Below are 24,021 nucleotides of genomic sequence, written 5' to 3'. Positions count from 1 at the left end.
GAGAGAGGAAGGGTAAGGGAGGTCAGGTAGGGGGGTAGAGAACTGAGAAAAGGGACCATCGCGTCACGGCATGTAAATTAAAAATGTACCCCCCCTGCGCGCACGAGTCCCGGGCCGCACACACATGTGTGCGTGGTTGTTAAAATACACCGCACATGTGTGCGCGCCCCTCATATTTTATAACACGTGAGTGCCGACGCACGTGTGTTATAAAATAGCCACGTCCATGTTTCGTGTGCTGGGAAGCGCACGCACATGGACGCATGCGCGTAAATTTAAAAATCTACCGCATTATGTTTATTAAACTTTGAAATGTTAATCAAATGACTGCAAGATCCCCAAAACAATTCACAGACTAGAAAGTGAAAACCATAACCCTGTGCTTTCATTAGCCAAACTAGATCAATGTTAATTAATATGCACTAGAAAATTGGATTTGATAGCTTAATGCCCACCTTTGCACACATGTGAAACCAATCAATATTTGTCTGTTAACTGTGTCAAAATTATGAATTTTGAATTTTGCTTCCTTCGGGGTCCAGCGGTGAACTTGGCCTGCGCGATCGGCGCTGAAGCCCGTCGGGGTAAGGCCTCTTGTTCCGCTCACCCCAATCGGGCTCCCTCGCCGATCGCCGGCCCTTCTATCCAGCAGCCCTCCAGCAGCTCACCTTCCTGCAAGGCCGCGAACATCCGCTCTCTTCGGCCTCGACCTGGGCCACGAGCCCTTGCCTCCTGCATGCCCCGACCCGAGCGAACATCCGGACCCGGAGACCTCGTGCCCTGCAGGCCTCGACCCGAGCCGCGAGCCCACGCCCCAGAACCGCCAGCACAAAACAAGAAACGCCCACGAAAACGTCGCGGCGGTGACGTCAGAGGTGCGACCGACCGGCGGGGTATTTAAACCGCCACCCTCCTTGGCGTCGCGCGCCGGGCGTCGCGCGCACGAAGGAGCGCAACAAAGGGGCCTGCCCCTTTGTTTCGCCCCTTCGATTTGCCCCTCGCTCTCCCCTCGCAGTACCCCAACAGCACCGTACCAGTGCTCACCCAATGCCCACCCTGCACTCTACCTGCTAGCGCTCTTCCTGCAACAATTTTCCAGCGCTCACCAAACAACCATCCAGCGCTCACCAAACAACCATCCAGCGCTCTCCAAACAACCATCCAGCGCTCACCAAACAACCATCCAGCGCTCTCCAAACAACCATCCAGCGCTCACCAAACAACCATCCAGCGCTCTCCAAACAACCATCCAGCGCTCTCCAAACAACCATTCTGCGCTCTTCCTGAACTTTTCCAGCAAGCAGCTAACCAGCGTTCATCCAGAGCCCTAACCTCCCAATTAATTTATCCTCTCATCCTAGCCTCCTCCTCCCCCCCATTGGCCCCCCATCTTACCTCAGCGACAGCCAGCTAACCATCCATTATGTCTCCAGCTCTTCCAATACCAACGTTGCAACACCGCCTCCTACCTAAAAGACCATCCACCAGATAAGCCATTCACAACAACTTAAAATCACTCACCCCTATTCTGATTGCACCAATCACCCAGCTTTTAGGCCTCACCCTCTTTTCACTCTCACTCTTCAATGCACAATCCCTAACAAAAAAATCCCTTATTTTCAACGATTATCTCACCGACGCCAAGCCTGATATTTGTGCTGTAACCGAAACATGGCTTAAGCCCACAGATACAGCTTTAATAAACCAACTCCCTACGCTGACCTACGACTTCTTCTCACTCCCGAGACTGAAAAAAAGAGGAGGTGGAATCCTTCTAGCTACTAAAAAAAGTCTTAACTTCACCCAACACCCATTCACTTCTAACACAAAACTGGAAGTCGGTTTCTTCACATCACAACATCTTCAAATCCTGCTTGTCTACGCCCCCCCAGGGCTCCTAGAAGCAGACATCTCCCCAATCCTCGAAATCACCACCACACTCATCGACCTGGATTCTCCAACAATCATCTTAGGAGATTTCAATCTGCACATAGACAATCCTTCACCATCTAATAGCTGTGTAACCCTCCTCACAGCCCTGTCAGCAATGGGATTCCAACAATTAGTCAACGAACCCACTCACAAAGCGGGTCACACATTGGACTTGATCTTCAGCAACAAAGGCATTACGACTACATCAAATTTGAAGATCCAAAAAGTACCATGGTCGGACCACACTCTTATCTCTACCTCTTTCACTTTGAAAGAAACCACCACTCCTAATATCCCTTCACCCTCATTCCAATACAGGAGGCGATGCTCCCCAGATGATCTCAACAACTTGCTGGAGGCACAGCTCCCTCTATTAGATCTCACCGACCCGAACACTGCCATTCGCTCCTGGAATAATATAACAGAAAATATAGCAAACAAGCTCTGCCCTTCAACTATAAAAAAATCTCACACCAATGCCTCCAACAGACAACCTTGGTTCACCAATGAACTCAGAAAACTAAAACAAAGCTTAAGAAAGAAAGAAGCGACTTGGCGTAAAACTCCTTGTGACTTCACCATTTCATCATACAAATCCACTCTATACCAATACAAAGCCCTCACTTCAAAATCAAAGAAAGATTATTTTGCATCTAAGATTCACAACCTGGTCTTTGACTCTAAAGCCCTCTTCGCTTATGTATCCAGCCTCACTCAAACCATACCACGAGAAATCCCCAGCGACTTGGCACAATCCAAAGCTGAAGAACTCGCCCAGTTTTTCCAAAATAAAATCAACAATCTTTTAACTCAACTGCCTTCCAATACAGCTGATGCCCTCCCGACATATAATCACCCGACTTTCATAAACTCCAGCCTAAACACTTTTGAGCCCATCTCTTCCACTGAGATACAAACCATCCTGAGAAGAATGAAACCTTCGTCTCATCCTGCTGACCACATCCCCACTAAACTACTCCTATCTATTCCTGACTCAATAGCCACATCATTAACAAACATCATCAACTGCTCTCTAGCCCAAGGATCCTTCCCAGATGATCTCAAAATGGCCTCAATCTCACCACTCCTAAAGAAACCCAACCTTGACCCGAAGAACCCCAACAACTTCCGACCCATAGCTAACCTCCCATTCATCGCCAAGATCATGGAAAAACTAGTCAACTCTCAACTGTCAAACTACATCGAAGACAATAATCTCTTCTTCGCCCCACAACACGGATTCCGAAAAAACCGAGGCACAGAATCTCTCCTTATCTCTTTGACAGACCATCTCCTACTGGGCCTCGACAAAGGAAACTCATTCCTTTTGATCTTGCTAGACCTATCCGCAGCGTTCGACACGGTCAACCACGCTATCCTCCTAAACCAGTTGTCATCCATAGGAATCAGAGGCACCGTCCTTTCCTGGTTTAAAACCTTTCTCAACAATAGAGGTTACAAAGTCAAACTCCAAAACAAGGAATCCTCAAGATTTGACTCTACCATAGGAGTCCCACAAGGTTCTTCATTATCTCCGACTCTATTCAATATTTACCTTCTTCCTTTATGCCAACTTCTCACCGACCTCAATCTAAAGTTTTTTCTATACGCAGACGATATCCAAATCATCATCCCTATCAAAGACACATACTCTAATACTCTTGACTACTGGGAATCATGCCACCAAAAAATCAAACAACTACTCAACAGTTTACACCTCATCTTAAATTCCTCCAAGACTGAGATCCTTCTTATCTCGCCTGAAAACAACACCAACAACAGTACTCTTCCCACCAATCTTCCTACCACACAAACTAGAGACCTAGGAGTGATAATAGATAACCGGCTAAACTTCAAGGCACACATCAACAAAACAACCAAAGACTGTTTCTATAAACTCCAGGTCCTGAAAAGGATAAGACCTCTTTTCCACGCTCAAGACTTCAGAACGATCATCCAAGCAGTCATATTTTCGAAACTGGACTACTGCAACTCCCTATTGCTAGGTCTACCTTCTTCATACTCCAAACCACTACAGATGGTTCAAAATTCAGCTGCCCGTATTCTGACAGGCGCAAGGAAAAGAGACCACATTTCACCCATCCTGAAAGAGCTTCATTGGTTACCCGTATACTTCCGCATCATGTATAAAGCCTTAACTATCACCTATAAAACGATACATCAACTCACCACTCTCGATCTCCAATTCCCTCTCCAAGTACATAATTCCACTAGACCTACCAGAGATGCATATAGAGGTTCCCTCCTGGTTCCCCCAGCGAAAACGACCAAACACATCACCGTAAGAGATCGTGCCACCTCCACAGCTGGCCCTCTACTGTGGAATTCCATTCCTACAGACCTCAGACAGGAGCCCTGCCTCCCAAATTTTAGGAAAAAACTTAAGACTTGGTTATTCAAGCAAGCCTTTCCGGACACAACTCAATGACACAATCCAATAACTCCTAAATCACCTTGCCGTTTGTTTATAACATTTATTTTGTATACTACATTTAAATTGTATATTGTTTAACCATTTCTATCCTCTTTTCTATTTTTCCTATTCCAAGTTTGGCCACCTTTGTTAAATGTAACTGTACCTTCTGTCACCACAGTTCTAGTTCTATGTTCTTAAGTTCTAAGTATTTTATTGCACCCCCATTCTATGTAAACCAGCAAGATATGTTTTCATGATTGCCGGTATATAAAAACTCTAAATAAATAAATAAATAAATAAATAAAATATCACTTTGTAAACCGTTGTGATCTATGTGGAATGAGGGTATATAAAATGCCTAAATAAATAAAAATAAATGTTAAATAAGAGAGCTTATTTAATTGATCAATATGCTTACATTTATCCTTAACTGTTGTTCATAAGGAATAGGGAATTAAATATTATTACAGCTAGTGTCAAGTCTAATGACAAATGACCTTTAGGCCAGAAATTATGTTGATTTCCTGAAATGAACATTATCTCACTAATTTCTTAGCCCTAACCTCAGGCATGGTGACATGAATGGATATTTCATTATAAGCTCATATCAGGGACATCATTTAGGAGGGAAACAGAGTGAACATATGTTCTTGACTAATCTTTCAACTATTAAGTCACTATATTTTATTTTAGCAAAATTTGGCAGAACTATGATTAATGACCTTCAAAGAACAGTTAAGGGAGTAATTTTCAAACAGATTTCTACACATAAAACACTGCTTTACATGCAGAAATGGAGTTTTATAAAATTGCCAGCTTGATGTGAGGATAAACTTACTATATGTGTATGTCATGCTCATGTATAATTTATATGAACTATGTGGAGGCCTTCCACATGGAACGTAATTTTCAGATATGATTTAAGGTGAATCTTAAAAGTCTGGCGCACGCATGAATTAGGGGATGCATGAATACGTCGGGCTCACACGTGCCGAGTAGATTTTAAAAGCCGCCCGGATACACGTGTATCTCCTGCAGCGCGCACATCTGATAAGTTTTCAGAAAGGAGTGGGGCATGGGTATAGTCTGGGCAGGGAATGGGCATTTCAAGGCATGAATAAGAGATGTGTGTGTGTAACTAGTTATGCATCTGGTGCGCACCAATTATTGCCTGCCATGTAAATTTACTTCTGCTATGGAGGAGGTGTAAGTTGTAAAATAAAGAAAACTTGGCAGATCTTCAGTTTTAAGAGTTGGGGCTAACTAGGGGGAGTGAAAGCTCTTAAACTAGGAGGGTTTGGATCAGCTCTCTCTTAAGTGGGTGAATTGGAGTTGAACTGGTAAAACTGGGAACGGCGTCTGCGTGCAACCCTTTTAAAATCCCCTGACCTATGTGGTAGAAGTGGTATTTATGTGCCCATGCGTGTGGCCACTTAAAATTCAGCCACATATGTGTATGGCCAGGCTATTTGATAACACATGTATGCATATAGGCAAGCATATTATAAAATGGCCGTGGCCATTGGCGTGAGCCAATGTATGTATACAAATGTGCACACATGCACCAGTTTGAAAGTTACCATTCCTGTCTATACTTTTTTGATTTGAAAAAAATATGCATAAAAGTTTAAATGGGAAATTTACATTGTTCCAGAGAGCAGATGTCATTTATGTGCATATTTTTAGTTCGGCAATTTCAAAGTGAAAATATGGTCATATATTTCCTTTGAAAATTGGTTGAACTTATGCATATATTTGTTTCTATGAAAATGATATGGAGGTTAACAATTTGCTTATGTATCCACAAATCTGTCACTAGACTTGTTCTGATTTAGCACTCCTGATATATAGAACAAAAGAACATAAGATATGCTATACTGGGTCAGACCAAGTATCCATCAAGCCCAGTATCCTGTTTCCAACAGGGGCAATCTAAGTTACAAGTATCTGGCAAGTACCCAAACATTAAGTAGATCCATCCCACGCTACTACTAATTCTGGCAACAAACAGTGGTTATTCCCTATTACTTAATAGCAGTTTATGGACTTTTCCTTCAGGAACTTATCCAAACCATTTTTAAACCCAGTTACAATAACTGCCGTAACCACATCCACTGGCAATGAATTGCAGAGCTTAATTGTGTGTTGAGTGAAAAAAACTTTCTCCGATTTATATTAAATGTGCTATTTGCTAACTTCATGGAGTGATCCCTAGTCATATTATCCGAAAGAGTAAATAACCAATTCACATTTACCTGTTCAAGTCTTTTCATGATTTTGTAGACCTCTATCATATCCCTCCTCAGCCATCTTTTCTTCAATCTAAACAGCCCTAAACGCTTTAGCCTTTCCTCAAAGGGGAGCTATTCCATGACCTTTATCATTTTGGTCTCCCTTTGCTCTACTTTCTCCAGTACAACTATATCTTTTTTTGAGATGCAGTGACCAGAATTGCATGTAATATTGTAGGTACAGTCTCACCATGATACAGAGGCATTATGACATCCTCCATTTTTTTGCCATTCCTGTCCTAATAATTCCTAACATTCTGTTAGCTTTTTTCACCGCCATAGCACACTGAGCCGTACATTTCAATGTAATATCAACTATGACACCCATACCGTATTCCTGGGTGGTAAACTCCTAAAATGGAAACTAACATTGTGTAACTACTGCATGGGTTATTTTTTCCCTATCACCCAAATTCTCAAAGCGTTGCGCGTATGTTATAAAATAGTTGTGTTCATGTGTGCGCGCTGGGACATGCACACATGGACACGATTTTCAAAGGCCCGTGCGGGCCTTTGAAAATCGACCCCTATATGCATCACCTTGCACTTGTCCACATTATATTTTATCTGCCATATGGACGCCCAATCTTCCAGTCTTGAAGGGTTCTCCTGCAATTTATCACAATTCACTTGTGATTTAATTACTTTGAATAATTTTGTGTCATCTGCAAATTTGATCACCTCACTTATTGTACCCCTTTCCAGATCATTTATAAATATATTAAAAAATATTGGTTCAAGTACAGATCCCTGGACACTCCACTATTTACCTTTTTCCACTGCGAAAAAAGACCATTTAATCCTTTTAACCAGTTTGCAATCCACAAAAGGTCATCGCCTCCTATCCCATCACTTTTTAGTTTTCTTAGAAGCCTCTCATGAGGGACCTTGTCAAATGCCTTCTGAAAATCCAACTACACCACATCTACTAGTTCACCTTTATCCACGTTTGTTTACCCCTTTAAAAAAATGTAGCAGATTTGTGAGACATGACTTCCCTTGTGTATATCCCTGCTGGCTGGGTCCCATTAAACCTTGTCCTGTGATTTTATTCTTTATAATAGTTTCCACAATTTTTCCCAGCCCTGAAGTCAGGCTTATTAGTCTATAGTTTCCTGGATCACCTCTGGACCCTTTTTAAAATTCAGGGTTACATTGCCCACCTTCCAGTCTTCCAGTACAGTGGATGATTTCAATGATAGGTTACAAATTACTTCTATGTCTCAAATTCATTTTTAAGTTCTTTCAGAACGCTGGGGTGTATTCCATCTGGTTCAGGCAATTTGCTACTCTTTAATGTGTCAATCTGGCATACTATATCTTACAGGTTCACCCTGATTTGGTTCAGTTCAACTGAATTGTCACCCTTGAAACTGTCTCCTGAATTGGTATCTCCCTAGACCCTAACATCCTCATCAGTAAACACTGAAGCAAAGAATGTATTTAGTCTTTCTGCGGTGGATTATCTTCCCTAAGTGCCAACTGTCTCCCTCACAAGCTTCCTGCTTCAGATATATTTTTAAAAGTTTTTATTATGAGTTTTTGCCTCTATGGCCAACTTCTTTTCAAATTCTCTTTTAGTCTGTCTTATCAATGTTTTACATTTAACTTGGCAATGATTATGATTTTTCCAAATTTCTTCAGATGAATCGTTTTTCCAATTTTTGAAGGAAGATTGTTTGGCTAAAATAGCCTCTTTCACCTCTCCTTTTAATCATTATTTGGCTTTCCTTCCACATTTTTTAATGTGTGGAATGCATCTAGAGTGCACTTCTAAAATGGTATTTTTATTTTTTTAACAATGTCCATGCCTGTTGTACATTATTAACATTTGTAGCTGCACCTTTCAGTTTTTTTCTATTTTTCTCATTTTATCAAAGTTTTCCTTTTGAAAGTTTAGTGCTAGAGCTGTGGATTTACTTATTGTCTCCCTTCCAGTCATTAAATCAAATTTGATCATTTTATGATCACTATTGGCAAGTAGCCCCACCACCATTACCTCTCTCACCAAATCCTGTGGTTCACTAAGAATTAGATCTAAAATAGCTCCCTTTCTCATCCATTCCTGAACCAATTGCTCCTTAAAGCTGTCATTTATTCCATGCAGGAACATTATCTCTCTAGCATGCCTTGATGTTACATTTACCCAGTCAATATTGGGGTGATTGAAATCTACGTATCAGCAAAAATAGAGGTAAGCATATAATCAATTTTAAATAATCCCTAACACATAATTTTAAAAATGCATTTAATTCAAACTAGCACATGTACAAATTTTAATACAAGTTAACAAGTATATATCATATACATAAACTTTACACTGTATAAACTCATATATAAAAAATATTCAAAATTTTATCCATCAATTATATAATAATTCTCACATGAATTAAAAACAATCACGCACATACATACATTCTAGAGTGCTCACATACTCATTCTACATAATCACCTATAAAAACATAAATTACAGAGCAAAAACTCAATAAGTCATAAATTTCCACAAAATTTTTAATTCTGCTCGCTGTTCCGTGCATGACAAAAGCTCTTCAGGTAGGGAGATAATACCACTTCAAACTGGAAACCCCTCATGCACATCAATGGATCTTCAAAAAAGGCAGTATTACTTCCAATTAAGATCCCGACTAGGGTCCAAGCTTCACCTCAAAAACAAGGCTGCTTCAGGGGAACTAAAAAACAAAATATTCACAAATAAAAAAAGAAAAAAATGTTTAAGAAATAATCCAAATAAACTAAACATAAAGCAAAATGTTTCAGAACCATCACTTACCAAATCTAAATATAGTCTGCTAAAGATCCTACCCAATACTTGCTCAAATCTCAGTCATTAAAAAGGAATACTTCTGTGCGATTCTTGCATCGGCATTAACTGTCGGCACCCAAACTGCTGTGAAACTAAAAACACAGTACAAGACAAACAAAAAAACCCTCTACATTCATCTTCCTGATCTAAATTACTCAATTTATGTAAACCTGAAAAAATAATTCTTTATAAGTTACCCACTTTCAAAGAAAGGAGCTTTTAGAGCGTCATGCCAAAGCAACAAACACAAAATGATCACTTTGCATCAAAATACTTAAAAATAAATGGGTACTAAAATAATAGAAATTATCATAAGAATCTTGACTATGAAACTACATAATCCCAATAAAAAGTAATAAATCTGTACTTACCATATTCATACAAGTGTATCAGAAATGTATTCTTCAAATACCCATTAAACTGACCAAACTAAAGCCTCAACGTTCAAACGCTCATACTCCTCCTACATTGATAGACTTGCAATGTCATTCAAATCTGCCAATCAGAAAAGATCACATAGTAGTAAGTACCCAATCACAGTTCACCCTTCCATATTGCAAGGTAATTGAAATCTCCCTTTATTACTGCACTACCAATTTGGTTAGTTTTCCTAAATTCTCTTAGCATTACATCATCTGTCTCATCATTTTGGCCAAGTGGCTGGTAGTATACTCCTATTGCTATACTCTTCCCCAACACACATGGGATTTCTACCCATTAAGATTCTATTGTGCATTTAGTCTCTTGCAGGATCTTTATCCTGTTGGATTCTATGCCATCACGGACATAAAGTGCCACCCTTCCATCAAGATGCTCCTCTCTGTCATTGTGATATAATTTGTACCCTGGTATAGCACTGTCCCATTGGTTATCATCATTTCACCATGTCTCTGAAATGCCAATTAAATCTATCTCATCATTCAATGCTATACACTCTAAATCTCCCATCTTACTTCTTAGATTTCTGGCATTGGCATATAGACATTTCAAAGTGTGTTTTTTTGTTTGTATTAACAACCTGCCTTTCAGTTGACAGGGATAATTTTGAATCTTTAGCTCATTTGATTCTTTACATAGGCACATGGACTACTTTTGCTTTTATTGGAACCTCTCTGTTGGGATGACCTAACTCTCCTGCTTCAATAGTATTATTTGAAGATGCCTCCTTCTGAACCATGCACTGCTGAGCGACTGTCAGCTTTCCCCTTTGTCCTAGTCTAAAAACTGATCTATCTCCTTTATAAAGGTTAGTGCCAGCAGACTGGCTCCATCCTGGTTAAGATAGAGCCTGTCCCTTCAGAAAAGACTTCCCCTTCCCCAAAAGGTTCCCCAGTTTGCTTTTCTTGTCAGAGAATCCCATGAAGCAGATTGATTAGAAAAATTAGCACCAGTCTGCAGATGATCTGCCAGACTCAAGGGTGGTTCTCTCATTAAGCAGAGTGAGATGGTTGCCTCAGGCAGCAACATTTTGGGGTGACAGCAAGTAACCCCTAAAACATCCTTGCCTCTTTTCTCAGCCAGACAGAAAGTGAGGTGATGTGGGCTGATGACATGCCGACAGGGTTCCTACACACCACTGGCAGGAAGAGTCCTGCTTGGGCATAGTGACCCAATATGATGATCTGACTGTGGAACTCAAACCACTCACAAGAAGGAGGAAAACCATGAGCTGGCATTATTCTCATTTCTCAGTGGCAGGAAGTAATCCTTTACCACTTGGGTACAGGTGGTGAGGTGCTGGTGGGGTTCTCCTCCTCCTCCCACCCACCAGTAGTAGGAAAACTGTGGGCTGGCACAGTTCCCATCCCCACTGGCAGAATGAAAGCCTAAAGTGGCAATGGTAAGTTTCCAGGAGGAGTAAAAGGAGAAGCAAAAAAAGCAGAGGGTGGGGAAATGGGGGCGGATTGTGAGGGGAAGGTGGGAAAGGGGAAATAAAGGGGGGAGTGTTTGAGATGAAAGAGAAAGAAAGGAGAAAGAATTGCTACACCTTAAGAATGGAAGGCAACAGAGAAGCCCTAGTGGGGCTGCCGGCAGAGCTCAGCCAACTGAAAGCAGAAGAAAAGAAGGCAGGAAAGCGGCCCTGGCATGAGTGAATGCATGGTGAATGATTCAGTAGATGTGAGGGTGTGTTTGAGAGAGAGGTGGTAGATGTAGGGATTGTGTATGTGAGAAAGTGAACATTTATGTGAGTGAGAGAGGCAGCGTGTGTGTATGAGAGATAGAGAGAGAGTAAAGTTTGTGTGCCACCCTCTCTCCCCCACAAATCCACAACTATCTCAGTGTAAATAGAACCAAAAATTTCTAGGTATGGCGAGAGGTGATTTTTTTTTTATCCTTAGCTCTAAATGGCAGATACAATTTAATGTGGAGAAGAATAAAGTAATGCACATAGGGCTGGATTTTAAAAATTACGCGCGGGCGTAGATTTGTGTGCGCAACGCGGCGTGCAGAAATCTATGTCCGATTTTATAAAATGCATGCGCAGCCACGCGCATGTTATAAAATCCGGGGTCGGCGCCCCTAGGGGAGCACCGATGGCTTTCCCTGTTCCCTAGGAGGGAACTTTACTTCCATCCCCCCCACCTTACCCTCCCTTCCCCTATCTAACCCACCCACCAGCCCTACCTAAATCCCCCCCTACCTTTATTTTTTTATTTAGGCCTGTCTCCGGGCAGGCATAGATTGCGTGCGCCGGCCGAGAACCTGCGCGTGATCCCCTGGCACGGTCTCTGTGCTGGAGGCCTCGGTCCTGCCCCTGCCCCACCCCTGGGCCACCTCTTCCCAGCTGCTTTTTTCAAGCCCCGGGACACACGCACGTCCCGGGGCTTGCGCGTGTCACCGGACCTATGCAAAATAGGCTCGGCGCGAGCAGGAGCGGGTTTTAAAGGGTTACACATGTATATTACATGCGTAACCCTTTTAAAATCCGCCCCATAGGGAAAAATAATCCCAAATACAAGTATATGATGTTGTGTTTCATTTTAGGAGTCACTACCCAAAAAAAGGACCATGGAATCCTTATGGACAATACCTTGAAATCTTCAGCTTAGTGTGCAGCGGTGGTCATAAAAGCAAATAGAATGTTAGGAATTACTGTATTTGGAAAGAAACAGAGAACAAAACTGAAAATATCATAATACCTTTGTATAGATCTATGGTGCAACCGCACCTTGAGTATTGAGTGCAGTTCTGGTCTCCCCATCTCAAAAAATACATACTGGATATAGAAAAGGTACAGAGAAGGGTGAGGAAAAGGATAAAGGGATGGAAAAGCTCCCTTATGGAGAAAGGCTAAACAAATTAGGGCTTTTTATCTTGGAAAAGAGACAACTGAGAATGGATATGATTGTGAGATGGAATGGGTAAATAGGGAACGGTTATTTATCCTTTTAAACAACTCTAGGACTAGGGGACACTTCAAGAGACAAGCAACTGTAAAATTTAAAATAAATATTAACAAGTATTTTTTCTCTCAGTTACAATCAAACTATGGAATCTGTTGCTGGAGGACATGATCAAAGCAACTAACATAGGGGGTCATTTTCTAAAGGATACCTAGATCGGGGTAGGTTCTGGGTGGCGTCCGCACCGGAAGGGAAGGAGTCGGGGTGGCACCGGGGCAGATGCTGCGAAGACATCGCTGATTGCGAAAAGGTAAGGACCCTTATTACTGTCATAAACGCGCCCAATAGCAGCACCTTTCATGGTGGTGCTATTGGTTTACAAAAGCCGGCAACGATAGCACCACGATGGTGCAATCGCTGCCAGCTTTAGCAGGCCCGCCCCCCCCCCCCCCCACACTTTGACCCCCTGCCCCCTGGTACCACGCGATTCACAGAGCTGTGCGACAATAGAAAATCTAGCCCATAGTGGGGTTCAAAAGAGGATAGGACAAGTTGCTGAAGGAAAAGTCTATAAAAAGTTATTAGCCAGGTAGACTTGGGAAAGCTAGCTTTTATCCCTGGGAGTGAGATACAAGAAATAGATCAACTATTGGGTGACTGACAAGTACTTATGACCTGCATTGGCCACTGTTGGAGACAGAATGCTGAATTCAATGGACCTTGGTCTGACCTTATATGGCACTTCTTAATTATTGGGTATTTGATGAGTAATCGGTTTCAAAATATTTCCTTGGTATTTGTGAAATATTAACATTTTTATGAGTTTTTAATTATTAGATGCTATTCTATTTGTCATTGTTTTGAAATAATTATTCTTTTTATTAGTATGATTTTACTATTATGTATTTTATATTTCTTGATTTTAGTCTTTGATGTTTTATGAAGAAAGGTGATGTTTCTGTTTTTCCATTGTTGCACTGCATGCAGGCTCTAGCTTTTTGCAGTTTACAGTTTACAGTGGTTGTTGACTGCACATCTCTATTTATACTTTATGGTCTCTTTATTCTGAATTTGGTGAGGGTTTGTCTGTGTTTTGCATGTGTGACCGAGGTAAGGTATTCTGCTAGCATGGGGTTTCTGTATCAGAATCTAATCTATAGCAGCATGGTTTGTTCTGTTTCCAGTAGGAAGTGTAATGGTATTTTAGGGTGTAGTGTAATTGTTGCAGTCTTCCCTTTTCACAAGTACGGTTATTGCTGTTTGATAACTAGCAGTTAGTGCTGTTTTGGTATGTGATGTTTATTATCTTGTAATTGTAGTTCATGGATTTACGAAGGCCAACCCCACACTTAGCTATAAAAAATAAACATTAAAAAATATAGAAGAAGGAGGGGGAAGTACAGTGATTGTTTACAGAGGACAGCAAATAAGCTATCACAAGCCTGGGTGCTGTGTGAGTGAGAGGGGAGGAAGAGTATGGTGAGGTGTGAATAAAAGGGATCAGAGGGGAAGGAGATGGGCATGTAAGAGAGAAGGAAAGTGAAAGGAAGTATGTGTGAATGAGAAGGAAGGGAAGAGGACAGGGAAGGGAAGAGGAGAGGGAAGGAAAGGGGGAAGGAAAGAGGAAGGGCAGAGGGTATGAGTGAGATGGAAGAAGGGAGTGAGATGAATAGAGGGAAAAAGGGAGGGAAGTATAAAGGAAGCATTTAAAAAAGGTTTGGACACATTTCTGAAGGGAAACTTCATAAATCATGATTAAGCAGAGTTGCAGAAATCCACTTCTTATCCTTGGGATAAGCAGCTTAGTATCTATCTATCCAGCCCTTGAGATCTGCCAGGTTCTTGTGACCTGGATTGGCCACTGTTGGAAACAGGATCCAGCGCTTGATGGACCCTTGGTCTGACCCAGTATAGCAATTTCTTATGTTCTTATGAGGAAGACTATATGGGGAGTATGTGAGTGAGAGAGAATATGCCACACACAGACCTCACCATTATTCCCTGTACTGCAGGAGGAAGATGCTGGGCAATGGTAGGAGGCAGGAGGTTGGGTTCCCTGGAATGTGGCAGGGTTGTCATCTTCCTAGAAATATCATCACTGACACTATCTGCCACACCTCTGGCAATCTTGAGCCCTGTCTTCCCCCTCTCCTCTAGCATTTCAAACCACAAAAAGGGCCAGAATCCAAGCAAAGTACTTCAAGGGGGACTCCTGAGACCCCTACCCTTGGTCATCTCAGACATGAACTGTGCTGTGGGGGAAGGGGGAGAAGCACCACCTCATCCCTCGCCTCAGGCAGCAGATCGCTTGAGCTGTCCCTGGCTAAACAGACTGAGCTGTTCAGTGAAGTGAGTTAGTTAATAAGTGGAAAGTGAAAACAAATGGAAAGTAAGCATTGCCACAAATGAGAAATAGAACTATCAGGCAAAACTAACTGGAAACCCCAAGAAGCCAGAGTGCAGGCAATGCAACATTGGAGAAATGGAAACCAAAATGCCTTTCTTTTTTCACTGTGCAAAGTACAAAGATATAAGAGATACACTATTTCCAGTGAGGTTAGATAAAATACAATACCTCCCACATAAGAATGGTCTGGAAAAACTGTATAATTCTTAGAGAAAGAGGAGAAACAACATTGTAATTTCCGGTACTTTGCTCTAAACATTTGGAATGAAAGGAGCAAATAAGAAATTTAAAAAAATAAATAAAATCTGTCCTACCCTATGACCAGGCCAGAAATGTAAGGGTGAGTGAATAAGTAAGGTGAATTCAAAGATTCAAAATAATTTAAACTCACCTTTCTCATTGATTCTCTGTAAAATACGAGCAGACACAATCCTGAAAATCCCCAAAATCCTGGAATTGTCTTTATTTCTTTTTTTTTTTTTTTTACTATGTAACTTTTTCCTTTAACCATTTTTTTTTGGGGGAGGGGGGGTTGTAATTATCAGTAACCCACCTAAGTGCAAGGACTGTGGGTACTTTTTATGCATGGATTTTACACTGATTTTCAAAGGAAAAGTACGTGCAGGCTCTCACTTTGAAAATTACCCCAGGAAAAGTATCCACATAGGGTTGGATTTTAAGAGGTACGCGCGGGTAGAGATTTGTGCCGCAACATGGTGCACCCCTGAGTGTGCAAATGCCACTTCTACCATATAAGCAGGGGATTTTAAAAGGCTTGCATGCCGCACCATTACCAGTTTTCCCAGTTCGTTCCGAGTTTGCCCAGTTAAGGATTAGGACTTCCAGACCCCCCTAGTTTAATAGCCTCCCTTCCCCCCTATTAGCCCCAAAGTTTAAAACCCCACTGATCTGCCTAGATTTTATTTTTTATAACTTATTCATCATCCATAGCAGAAGTAAAGTTATGAGGCAGGGGATCAAGGCGTGAGCTAGTGTGCATAAGTATTTACGTGCAAATTTCATATTAAAATCCTGGAACAACCATGTCCCACCCAGACCATGCCCCACCCCTTTCTGGAAACTTTTCATTTGTGTGCGCAGCGGCATGGACACATGTATCCTAGTGGCTTTTAAAATCCACTTGGTGCACACCGGCTCAACATATGCATGAATCTCCTAATTGGTGCGTGCGCCTGGCTTTTAAAATTCACCTTTATGTGCATAGATCCAAACCTCACCCCCAACCACACCTCTAGAAATACCTCCCCCAATTATGGGTAAAAGTACACACATAGAGGCCTCATGCACGTATATTAACCCCATACAGGGTGGGAAATTTTCAAAAATCTATATTTCATGGGTAAAGCACTGTTTTACCTGCAGAAATGGATTTTATGGTTACATATATTTAAAATTCAAATTATTAAGCCAAAATTCAAATTATTAAGCCAAAATTCAAATTATTAAGCCAAATTATTAAGCCAATAAAGTTTCCTGAATTGACTAAAACTTGCTGCCCTGTAATGAAAGTATAAGACCTCTTCTTCACGGGATCGGCGGTGAACTGGGCCTGCGCAGCCGGCGCTGAAAGCCCGTCGGGGTAAGGCCTCTTTGTTCCGCCTTCCCCAATCGGGCTCCCGCGCCGGCCACCAGCTTTCTCCGACCCCGGCCTGACTTACCTCGAGGCCGTAAACGCACGCCACGATCCGGCCTGCCTCCTCCTCGATCCGGCCTGCCGCCTCGATCCTCGATCCTGCCTCCTCCGCCTGCCGGGCCGCGAGCCCCCCACCCCCACCAGACCCGCCGCACCGAGGACCGCCCCGCCGGGCGCAGGGGTGACGTCATCGAGCCAGGACCTGCAGGAGTTAAAAGGCCCTGCACTCCCCGGCGTTTTCCTCTTCTTCACGGGATCGGCGGTGAACTGGGCCTGCGCAGCCGGCGCTGAAAGCCCGTCGGGGTAAGGCCTCTTTGTTCCGCCTTCCCCAATCGGGCTCCCGCGCCGGCCACCAGCTTTCTCCGACCCCGGCCTGACTTACCTCGAGGCCGTAAACGCACGCCACGATCCGGCCTGCCTCCTCCTCAATCCGGCCTGCCGCCTCGATCCTCAATCCTGCCTCCTCCGCCTGCCGGGCCGCGAGCCCCCACCCCCACCAGACCCGCCGCACTGAGGACCGCCCCGCCGGGCGCAGGGGTGACGTCATCGAGCCGGGACCTGCAGGAGTTAAAAGGCCCTGCACTACCCGGCGTCGCGCGCCGAAGGAGCGCGACAAAGGGGCCCGCCCCTTTGTGCGCCCCTTCCTGCAGACCCGCAGATCAGAACCACAGTCCAGGATCTTAAACATCTCCTCCTCTCCTCTGCAACCACCCCACTGGAAGCCCACAACCGGACTCAGAACCACACGCAGACGCCCAGCCACCAGATTAGCACAGTGAGTAAAACGGCACTGATTACCCCCTCAGCAATTTCACATTCACAACGGACAGCCACCACAGGACACACAACGCTGCACGTAGACTCCGGACGTAGACTCGGACTACCTGTTCTGTTATCTTTGAATTACCTGGCCTGTACTGTCTTGTGCTTGATTCTGTATTGTATTGTGCTTGATTCTCCATGCTCTATCACTGCCTCGATGTCAACTCACCCTCGCTAAGCTCAGACCAGCCCAATTTCCCTACACCTCAGAGACTCTTTCGACAAGAGGCCCACCCCACCCTCCCTGCCTCATCACACCAGACATGTGCATCCAGTCTATCCCCACCCTATTTCTCCCTCACCTGCGCAAACCATGCGCACCCCCTCTTCAAACTGCTATCCCTCGGAGCTCACTAGTTCCCATCTTGACCTCACCCCTCACTCAATTCCTCGGACTAGCCACTCTCACCCTAACCCTCCTCAATGCACAATCCATCCTCAAAAAAGCCTCCATCATCCATGACCTGCTCACAGATGATAACCCTGATCTTTTTGCTATCACTGAATCATGGCTCAAAGAATCAGACCATGTCTATCTCAATCAGCTCCCCGAAAAACTATACGACATCTTCTCCATCCCGAGACCAAAAAAGAGAGGTGGTGGTTTACTCCTGGCCGCAAAAAAGCACCTGAACCTCAGAATCCAACCCGTTTGCCCCCCCCCCCTAAGCTAGAAATCGGTTTCTTCAAATCACCCACCCTTCAAATATGCCTCATTTACGCCCCTCCCAACCTTCTCGAACACGACCCCTCACCCCTCATTGAATTTATTGTAGACAACCTCAAAACAGACTCCCCCACAGTGATCCTCTGAGACTTTAATCTCCATGTGGACTCAACTCCTCGTACCCCGGCCTGCGAAACCCTCCTAACCACTCTCAAAGCCCTAGGTTTCAAACAGCTCATCACTTCCCCCATCCATAAGGCAGGGCACACCCTTGACCTCCTATTTATCAACTCCCATCTATCTGCACCCTACACCCCCTCAACAACCCCCATACCCTGGTCCGACCACTTTATCATCAATACCCAAATCCATCTCACCTCCCCCACCAAGATATCTTCAACCCAAAAAAAAACGATATTCTTCCACAAACCCTGCTCATCAGAAAGCATAACTACAGCACTCGACAAAGCTGTAGAGAACCTGGACCTCTCAAATCCAGATGCAGCCCTCCACTCCTGGAATCATATTACCAAATCAATAGCCAACAAACTTTGCCCCGTGATACATAAAGAAATCCCCCCTTACAAAACAAAAAAAACCATGGTACTCCAACGAACTCCAAATCCTGAAACAGGACCTCAGATCAAAAGAACGTACCTGGCGCCGCCATCCCTCCCCCCAACACAAAGCAATATATAAACAATCACTGCACAACTACCGGCAAGCCACCATCATTGCCAAAAGGGACTTTCACGCATCAAAAATCCACAACCTACAATTCAATGCCAACGCCCTCTTTTCCTACGTCACTGAACTCACCAAGACCCCACACCCTGTTACCATTGAAGAAAATTCCAAGGAAAGATGCGAGGATCTGGCCAAACACTTCCAGCACAAAATTTCCAATATCCTCCTACGCTCCCCCCACAACCCCACGACCACCTCCCCCTCCCCAAAGCACACTAGCACCTGCATCAGATCTTTCAACCCCACCTCTACCCTAGAAATTGAGTCCATCCTCAAAAAAATGAAACCGGCCACGCATTTCTCTGACGCAATCCCCTCCAAAACCCTCCTATCCATTCCCACCACTATCGCCAAACCCCTAGCTAACATCATCAACTGCTCCCTCACTTTCGGCAAAGTCCCAGATCCCCTCAAACTTGCTGTTGTGAAACCCCTCCTAAAAAAAACCCTCCCTTGACCCTTCTGACCCGGCAAACTATCGGCCCATCTCCAACCTTCCCTTCCTTGCGAAAGTCCTCGAGAAAGTAGTCAATTCCCAGCTCACCGACTACCTCGAGGACCACAGCCTCCTGCACCCCTCACAATTCGGATTTCGGAAAGGCCGAAATACCGAGAATCTCCTCTTAGCCATTACCAACACCATACTCATTGGACTAGACCAAGGAAAATCTTTCTTACTGGCCCTACTAGATATATCAGCAGCCTTTGACACTGTCAATCATCAAATCCTTATCACACGCTTGACAGAGATAGGCATTACCGACACAGCACTAGACTGGCTCACCTCTTACCTTACGAACAGAGAATACCTTATAAAACTCGATAACCATGAATCCTGTCACATTCCCCTCAGACAAGGCGTCCCACAGGGATCTTCCCTATCCTCCACCCTCTTCAATATATACCTCCTCCCCCTCTGCAACTTACTATCAAACCTAGGCCTGGACTTCTTCCTATACGCTGATGATGTACAAGTACTCATACCCATTCAGAAAACACTCAATGAAACCATCCTTTTCTGGGAATCTTGTCTAGTCAGCATCAACTCCCTACTAACCGACCTTCACCTTGCTCTCAATACAACCAAAACCGAGCTCCTCTTTATATCCAAGCAACCTGAACACGACTCCTCCACCACACCACCGCCCCCCCCTCATCTCTCCCACACTACCCCTCTCCGTAAGAGACTTGGGAGTCACACTCGACCAACACCTGAACTTCAAGCCACACATCAAGTCCCTTCTTAAAGCAGGCTTCTACAAACTCCAGATCCTTAAAAAGCTCAAGCCTTTACTCCATACTCAAGATTTCAGATTAGTCCTACAGTCCACTATTTTCTCCAAAGTGGACTACTGCAATGCCCTTCTACTAGGCCTTCCATACTCCACCATCAAACCACTTCAAACTCTTCAGAACGCCATGGCACGAATCCTTACAAACACACGTAGAAGAGAGCATATTATACCTATCCTAGATGACCTGCACTGGCTGCCCATCCAATTCCGCGCCCAATATAAGACCCTAACTATTCTACACAACACTCTCTACAAAAACAACTCCCCCTGGCTTAAGGAAATGCCCCACTTCCACCTCTTAACCCGCCAGACAAGATCCACATCTACAGGCACCCTCCACACCCCCCCCCCTCAAAACAGCCCACCTCTCCACCACCAGAGAAAGAGCCTTCACCATTGCAGGCCCCGCCCTCTGGAACTCCCTCCCCACACACCTCCGTCTTGAACCCTCACTACCCAACTTCAAAAAAGGCATTAAGACCTGGCTCTTCAGACAGGCCTACCCCGAACCCAACCCCTCGTAGCCAACCCCCCTGAAACCCCCCTAGTCACAGTACCGCCCACCACCCACCCACCCTATACCCCCCCCACCTTACACTTTACCGCACCCCATCTACCTTACAACCTGTACAATCTGCATGTTAAAAGTTAAAATTAATTGTCTTTCTTCTCCTGCCATAACTGCTGTAAATAAGCATATATATATGTTCCTCATAACTTGCCATAACTACCGTAAATAAGCCTCCATATATATACTCCATACAATCCATATTTCCTTCACTATCCGCTGTAACTTTGTGACAATGTTTATCCCTCATTTATTGCCTCTCATGTAAATAATGTTACGTTCCTTTTAATTTCTCAGCTGCTATCTTCTTCCTCCTTTACTTTCCCCCCTCTCCCCCCCCCTTTTTCTCAAACCTGCTCCATCTCCCACTCCCTGTTTTTTGTAATTTCCTCCTTTTGCAAGTTTATTGTAAACCGGCGTGATGTGCTCGCACGAACACCGGTATATTAAAAGCTGTTAAATAAATAAATAAAATAAAAATAAGACTTGTCTACAGTACAGTAGCTCTTTGATCTTCTCTTTGAAGATCAAATGAAAGTTCTCGTCCCTTCACCTACTGCTAATTATCCTTTGCTAAGTAATTCTTTATTGCCCTTCCATCACAGCTTCTTTGTGTATAGCCATAATTTTGATGTAAATATCCATACAACATACCTATTGTTAGGTTTTCGTGGACCCAGTCTCGAACCTTGTCTGATTCTGGACTTGCTGTTTGCCACCTGCCTCAACCCTCGTCTGATTCTGGACTTGCTGTTTGCCACCTGTCTCGACCCTCATCTGACACTACCACAGGTGGACCCCCTGTTGAAGAACAGTCAGGAGTTAAACTTGAATCCTACCATCTTACCTTGGTGCTGATGGCTGGCAGGGCCTTGGAAGTCCCGGAGCAGGAGGCAGATCTAAAGCAAGTGAATTGTCAGCAGTTGGAAGACTGCAAGTCCAGAATCTGGTAAAGCGTCAAAGCAGGTGGCTAACAGCAAGTCTAGAATCAGGCGAGGGTCGAGGCAGGTGGCAAACAGCAAGTCGAGAATCAGGTGAAGGGTCAAGACAGGTGGGAAACAGCAAGTCCAGAATCAGATGAGGGTTGAGGCAGGCAGCAAACAGCAAGTCCAGAATCAGACGAGGGTTGAAGCAGGCGGCAAACAGCAAGTCCAGAATCAGACGAGGGTTGAGGCAGGTGGCAAACAGCAAGTCCAGAATCAGGTGAAGGGTCAAGACAGGTAGGAAACAGCAAGTCCAGAATCAGATGAGGGTTGAGGCAGGCAGCAAACAGCAAGTCCAGAATCAGACGAGGGTCGAGACAGGCAGCAAACAGCAAGTCCAGAATCAGACAAGGGTCGAGGCAGGCGGAAACCAGCAAGTCCAGAATCCGATGAGGGTTGAGGCAGGCAGCAAACAGCAAGTCCAAAATCAGACGAGGGTTGAGGCAGGCAGCAAACAGCAAGTCCAGAAATAGGCAAAGGGTTGAGACAGGTTGCAAACAGCAAGTCCAGGAACAAGCAAGGTCAGAACCAAACTGGGGACAAGAACAGGAACAGGAGCACCAAGGACACAAGGAAACACCACAAGGAATGGACAAGAAGCAACCAGAAGGCAAGGGAGCCCAGGAAGACAGCAACATCAAAAAAACTGGGGCAGTAGAGAAAGCAAACTCACAGAAGCCTGTTGCTGAGGCGAAGAGCAGCAGGAAGACTGGCCCCTTAAGTAGTCACTGCCGCTGCCATCTTACCCTGGAACTTCCAGTGGCAGCGCATACAGTCGGGGTTCCGCGGCAGCGTTCGGCGCGGTGGGGGCTGCCAGAGCTGGGTAAGTCCCGCGTCGCATTCTAACACCTAGAAACTTTCACAGAAAGCTATCAAAGTCTTTTCCATGCTGAAAGGGAGCAAAAAGTAACCCAACAGCTTGACATTCCTGAATCCCAGCAATTTGTGGAGCTCCCTTAAGTTGCAGAGGTTAATTATTTTTTATTGGAAAAAATTACCACTGAGTTCAGATTTTACATTAACAAGTTAATCTTCGAGCAGTATGACTGTGACATGCTTGACTGCATACTGAACTAAATGATATTAAAACAGATTGGTGTGGTGCAGCTATAACCAGTAGCTGTACCGCGCTCTAGAAAGTGAACTAAAGAGGACTGGAACAGAAGGAAAAGATGTTGTTAAAGGACCCTGTTTCATCAGTGCAGGAGCACAGGTTTCTAGAGTCAAATTGATAAATTAGGATTACAACTGAGATGCTAACAGCATTAGTTGCTTGTGCTACTCAATTACTTGTTTCTGTTGCTGCTCTGTACCCCCACCTCTTCCCTTAAAAAGAAGTCAAATGATTCAAGCAGGAAAATTGAAATATAGGAACAGATTTGGGGGTTTGTGGGCGGGGGGGGGGGGGTGGGGAGAAGCAAAAGGAAATTATGTACCTTTGAGACTTGGAATATTAGAAGCGAGATAGTCAAAGTATGCATGACAGAAGTAGATCTTGTCACATGAAGATATGTGAGAAAGAAATGACTTATTTCTGAAGATGGGGGAAGGATCCAGAGTGCATTGTTACAAGATGTATGGCACAGTGAAACAAGGAGTGGAGCCACAGAACTCTCTGTGAAAAAGAGAGCGAGGTTAAGGAAAATAAATTGCCCGGAATCTAAAGACGTGCAGTGACATGAAATCTTTGAACTATCGCATATGAGGTCTGAAGAATGATAATGAGAATGTGAGGCAGGTCTTTGGAGGAAAAAGAGACAGGCGAATGAAATATGTGATAAGGAAGGCAGGCAGGAATAATAAGGTTATAGTTCTGGGTGATTTCAGTTCCTGTTATTATTGTTTGTGATACCTTTGAGGCAATTCAGATTTCAGGGAGATAGAAATGATAGATTTAGCAAATGACAGTTTTCTAATTCAGTGTGGCAAGGATTATGGCAGTAAGGGTTCATAACAAGATTTTGTCCAGACTCACTAGTGCCATAATATTTTGAGTGAATGAGCATAAAAATGAAGTGTTGACTCCAGGCCACTCTGTGATTACATTTAA

General features: G+C 43.9%; 1 long non-coding RNA gene across 1 annotated transcript; it reads right to left on the bottom strand.

The window, feature by feature from the left end:
* Positions 1–8,984: 8,984 nt before the first annotated feature.
* LOC115088858 lies at positions 8,985–22,872 on the bottom strand. The gene is made up of 3 exons (XR_003855940.1): positions 22,645–22,872; positions 9,856–9,979; positions 8,985–9,350 (listed from the first exon to the last, which is right to left on the bottom strand). It is a non-coding gene; the product is annotated as an uncharacterized LOC115088858 (long non-coding RNA).
* Positions 22,873–24,021: the final 1,149 nt, after the last annotated feature.

This window comes from Rhinatrema bivittatum, chromosome 3 (genome assembly GCF_901001135.1).
Source record: "Rhinatrema bivittatum chromosome 3, aRhiBiv1.1, whole genome shotgun sequence".
Taxonomy (NCBI): Eukaryota; Metazoa; Chordata; class Amphibia; order Gymnophiona; family Rhinatrematidae; genus Rhinatrema; species Rhinatrema bivittatum.
Note: the sequence above shows the minus strand (reverse complement) of the source record. Positions and strands in the feature narration are given on the sequence as shown.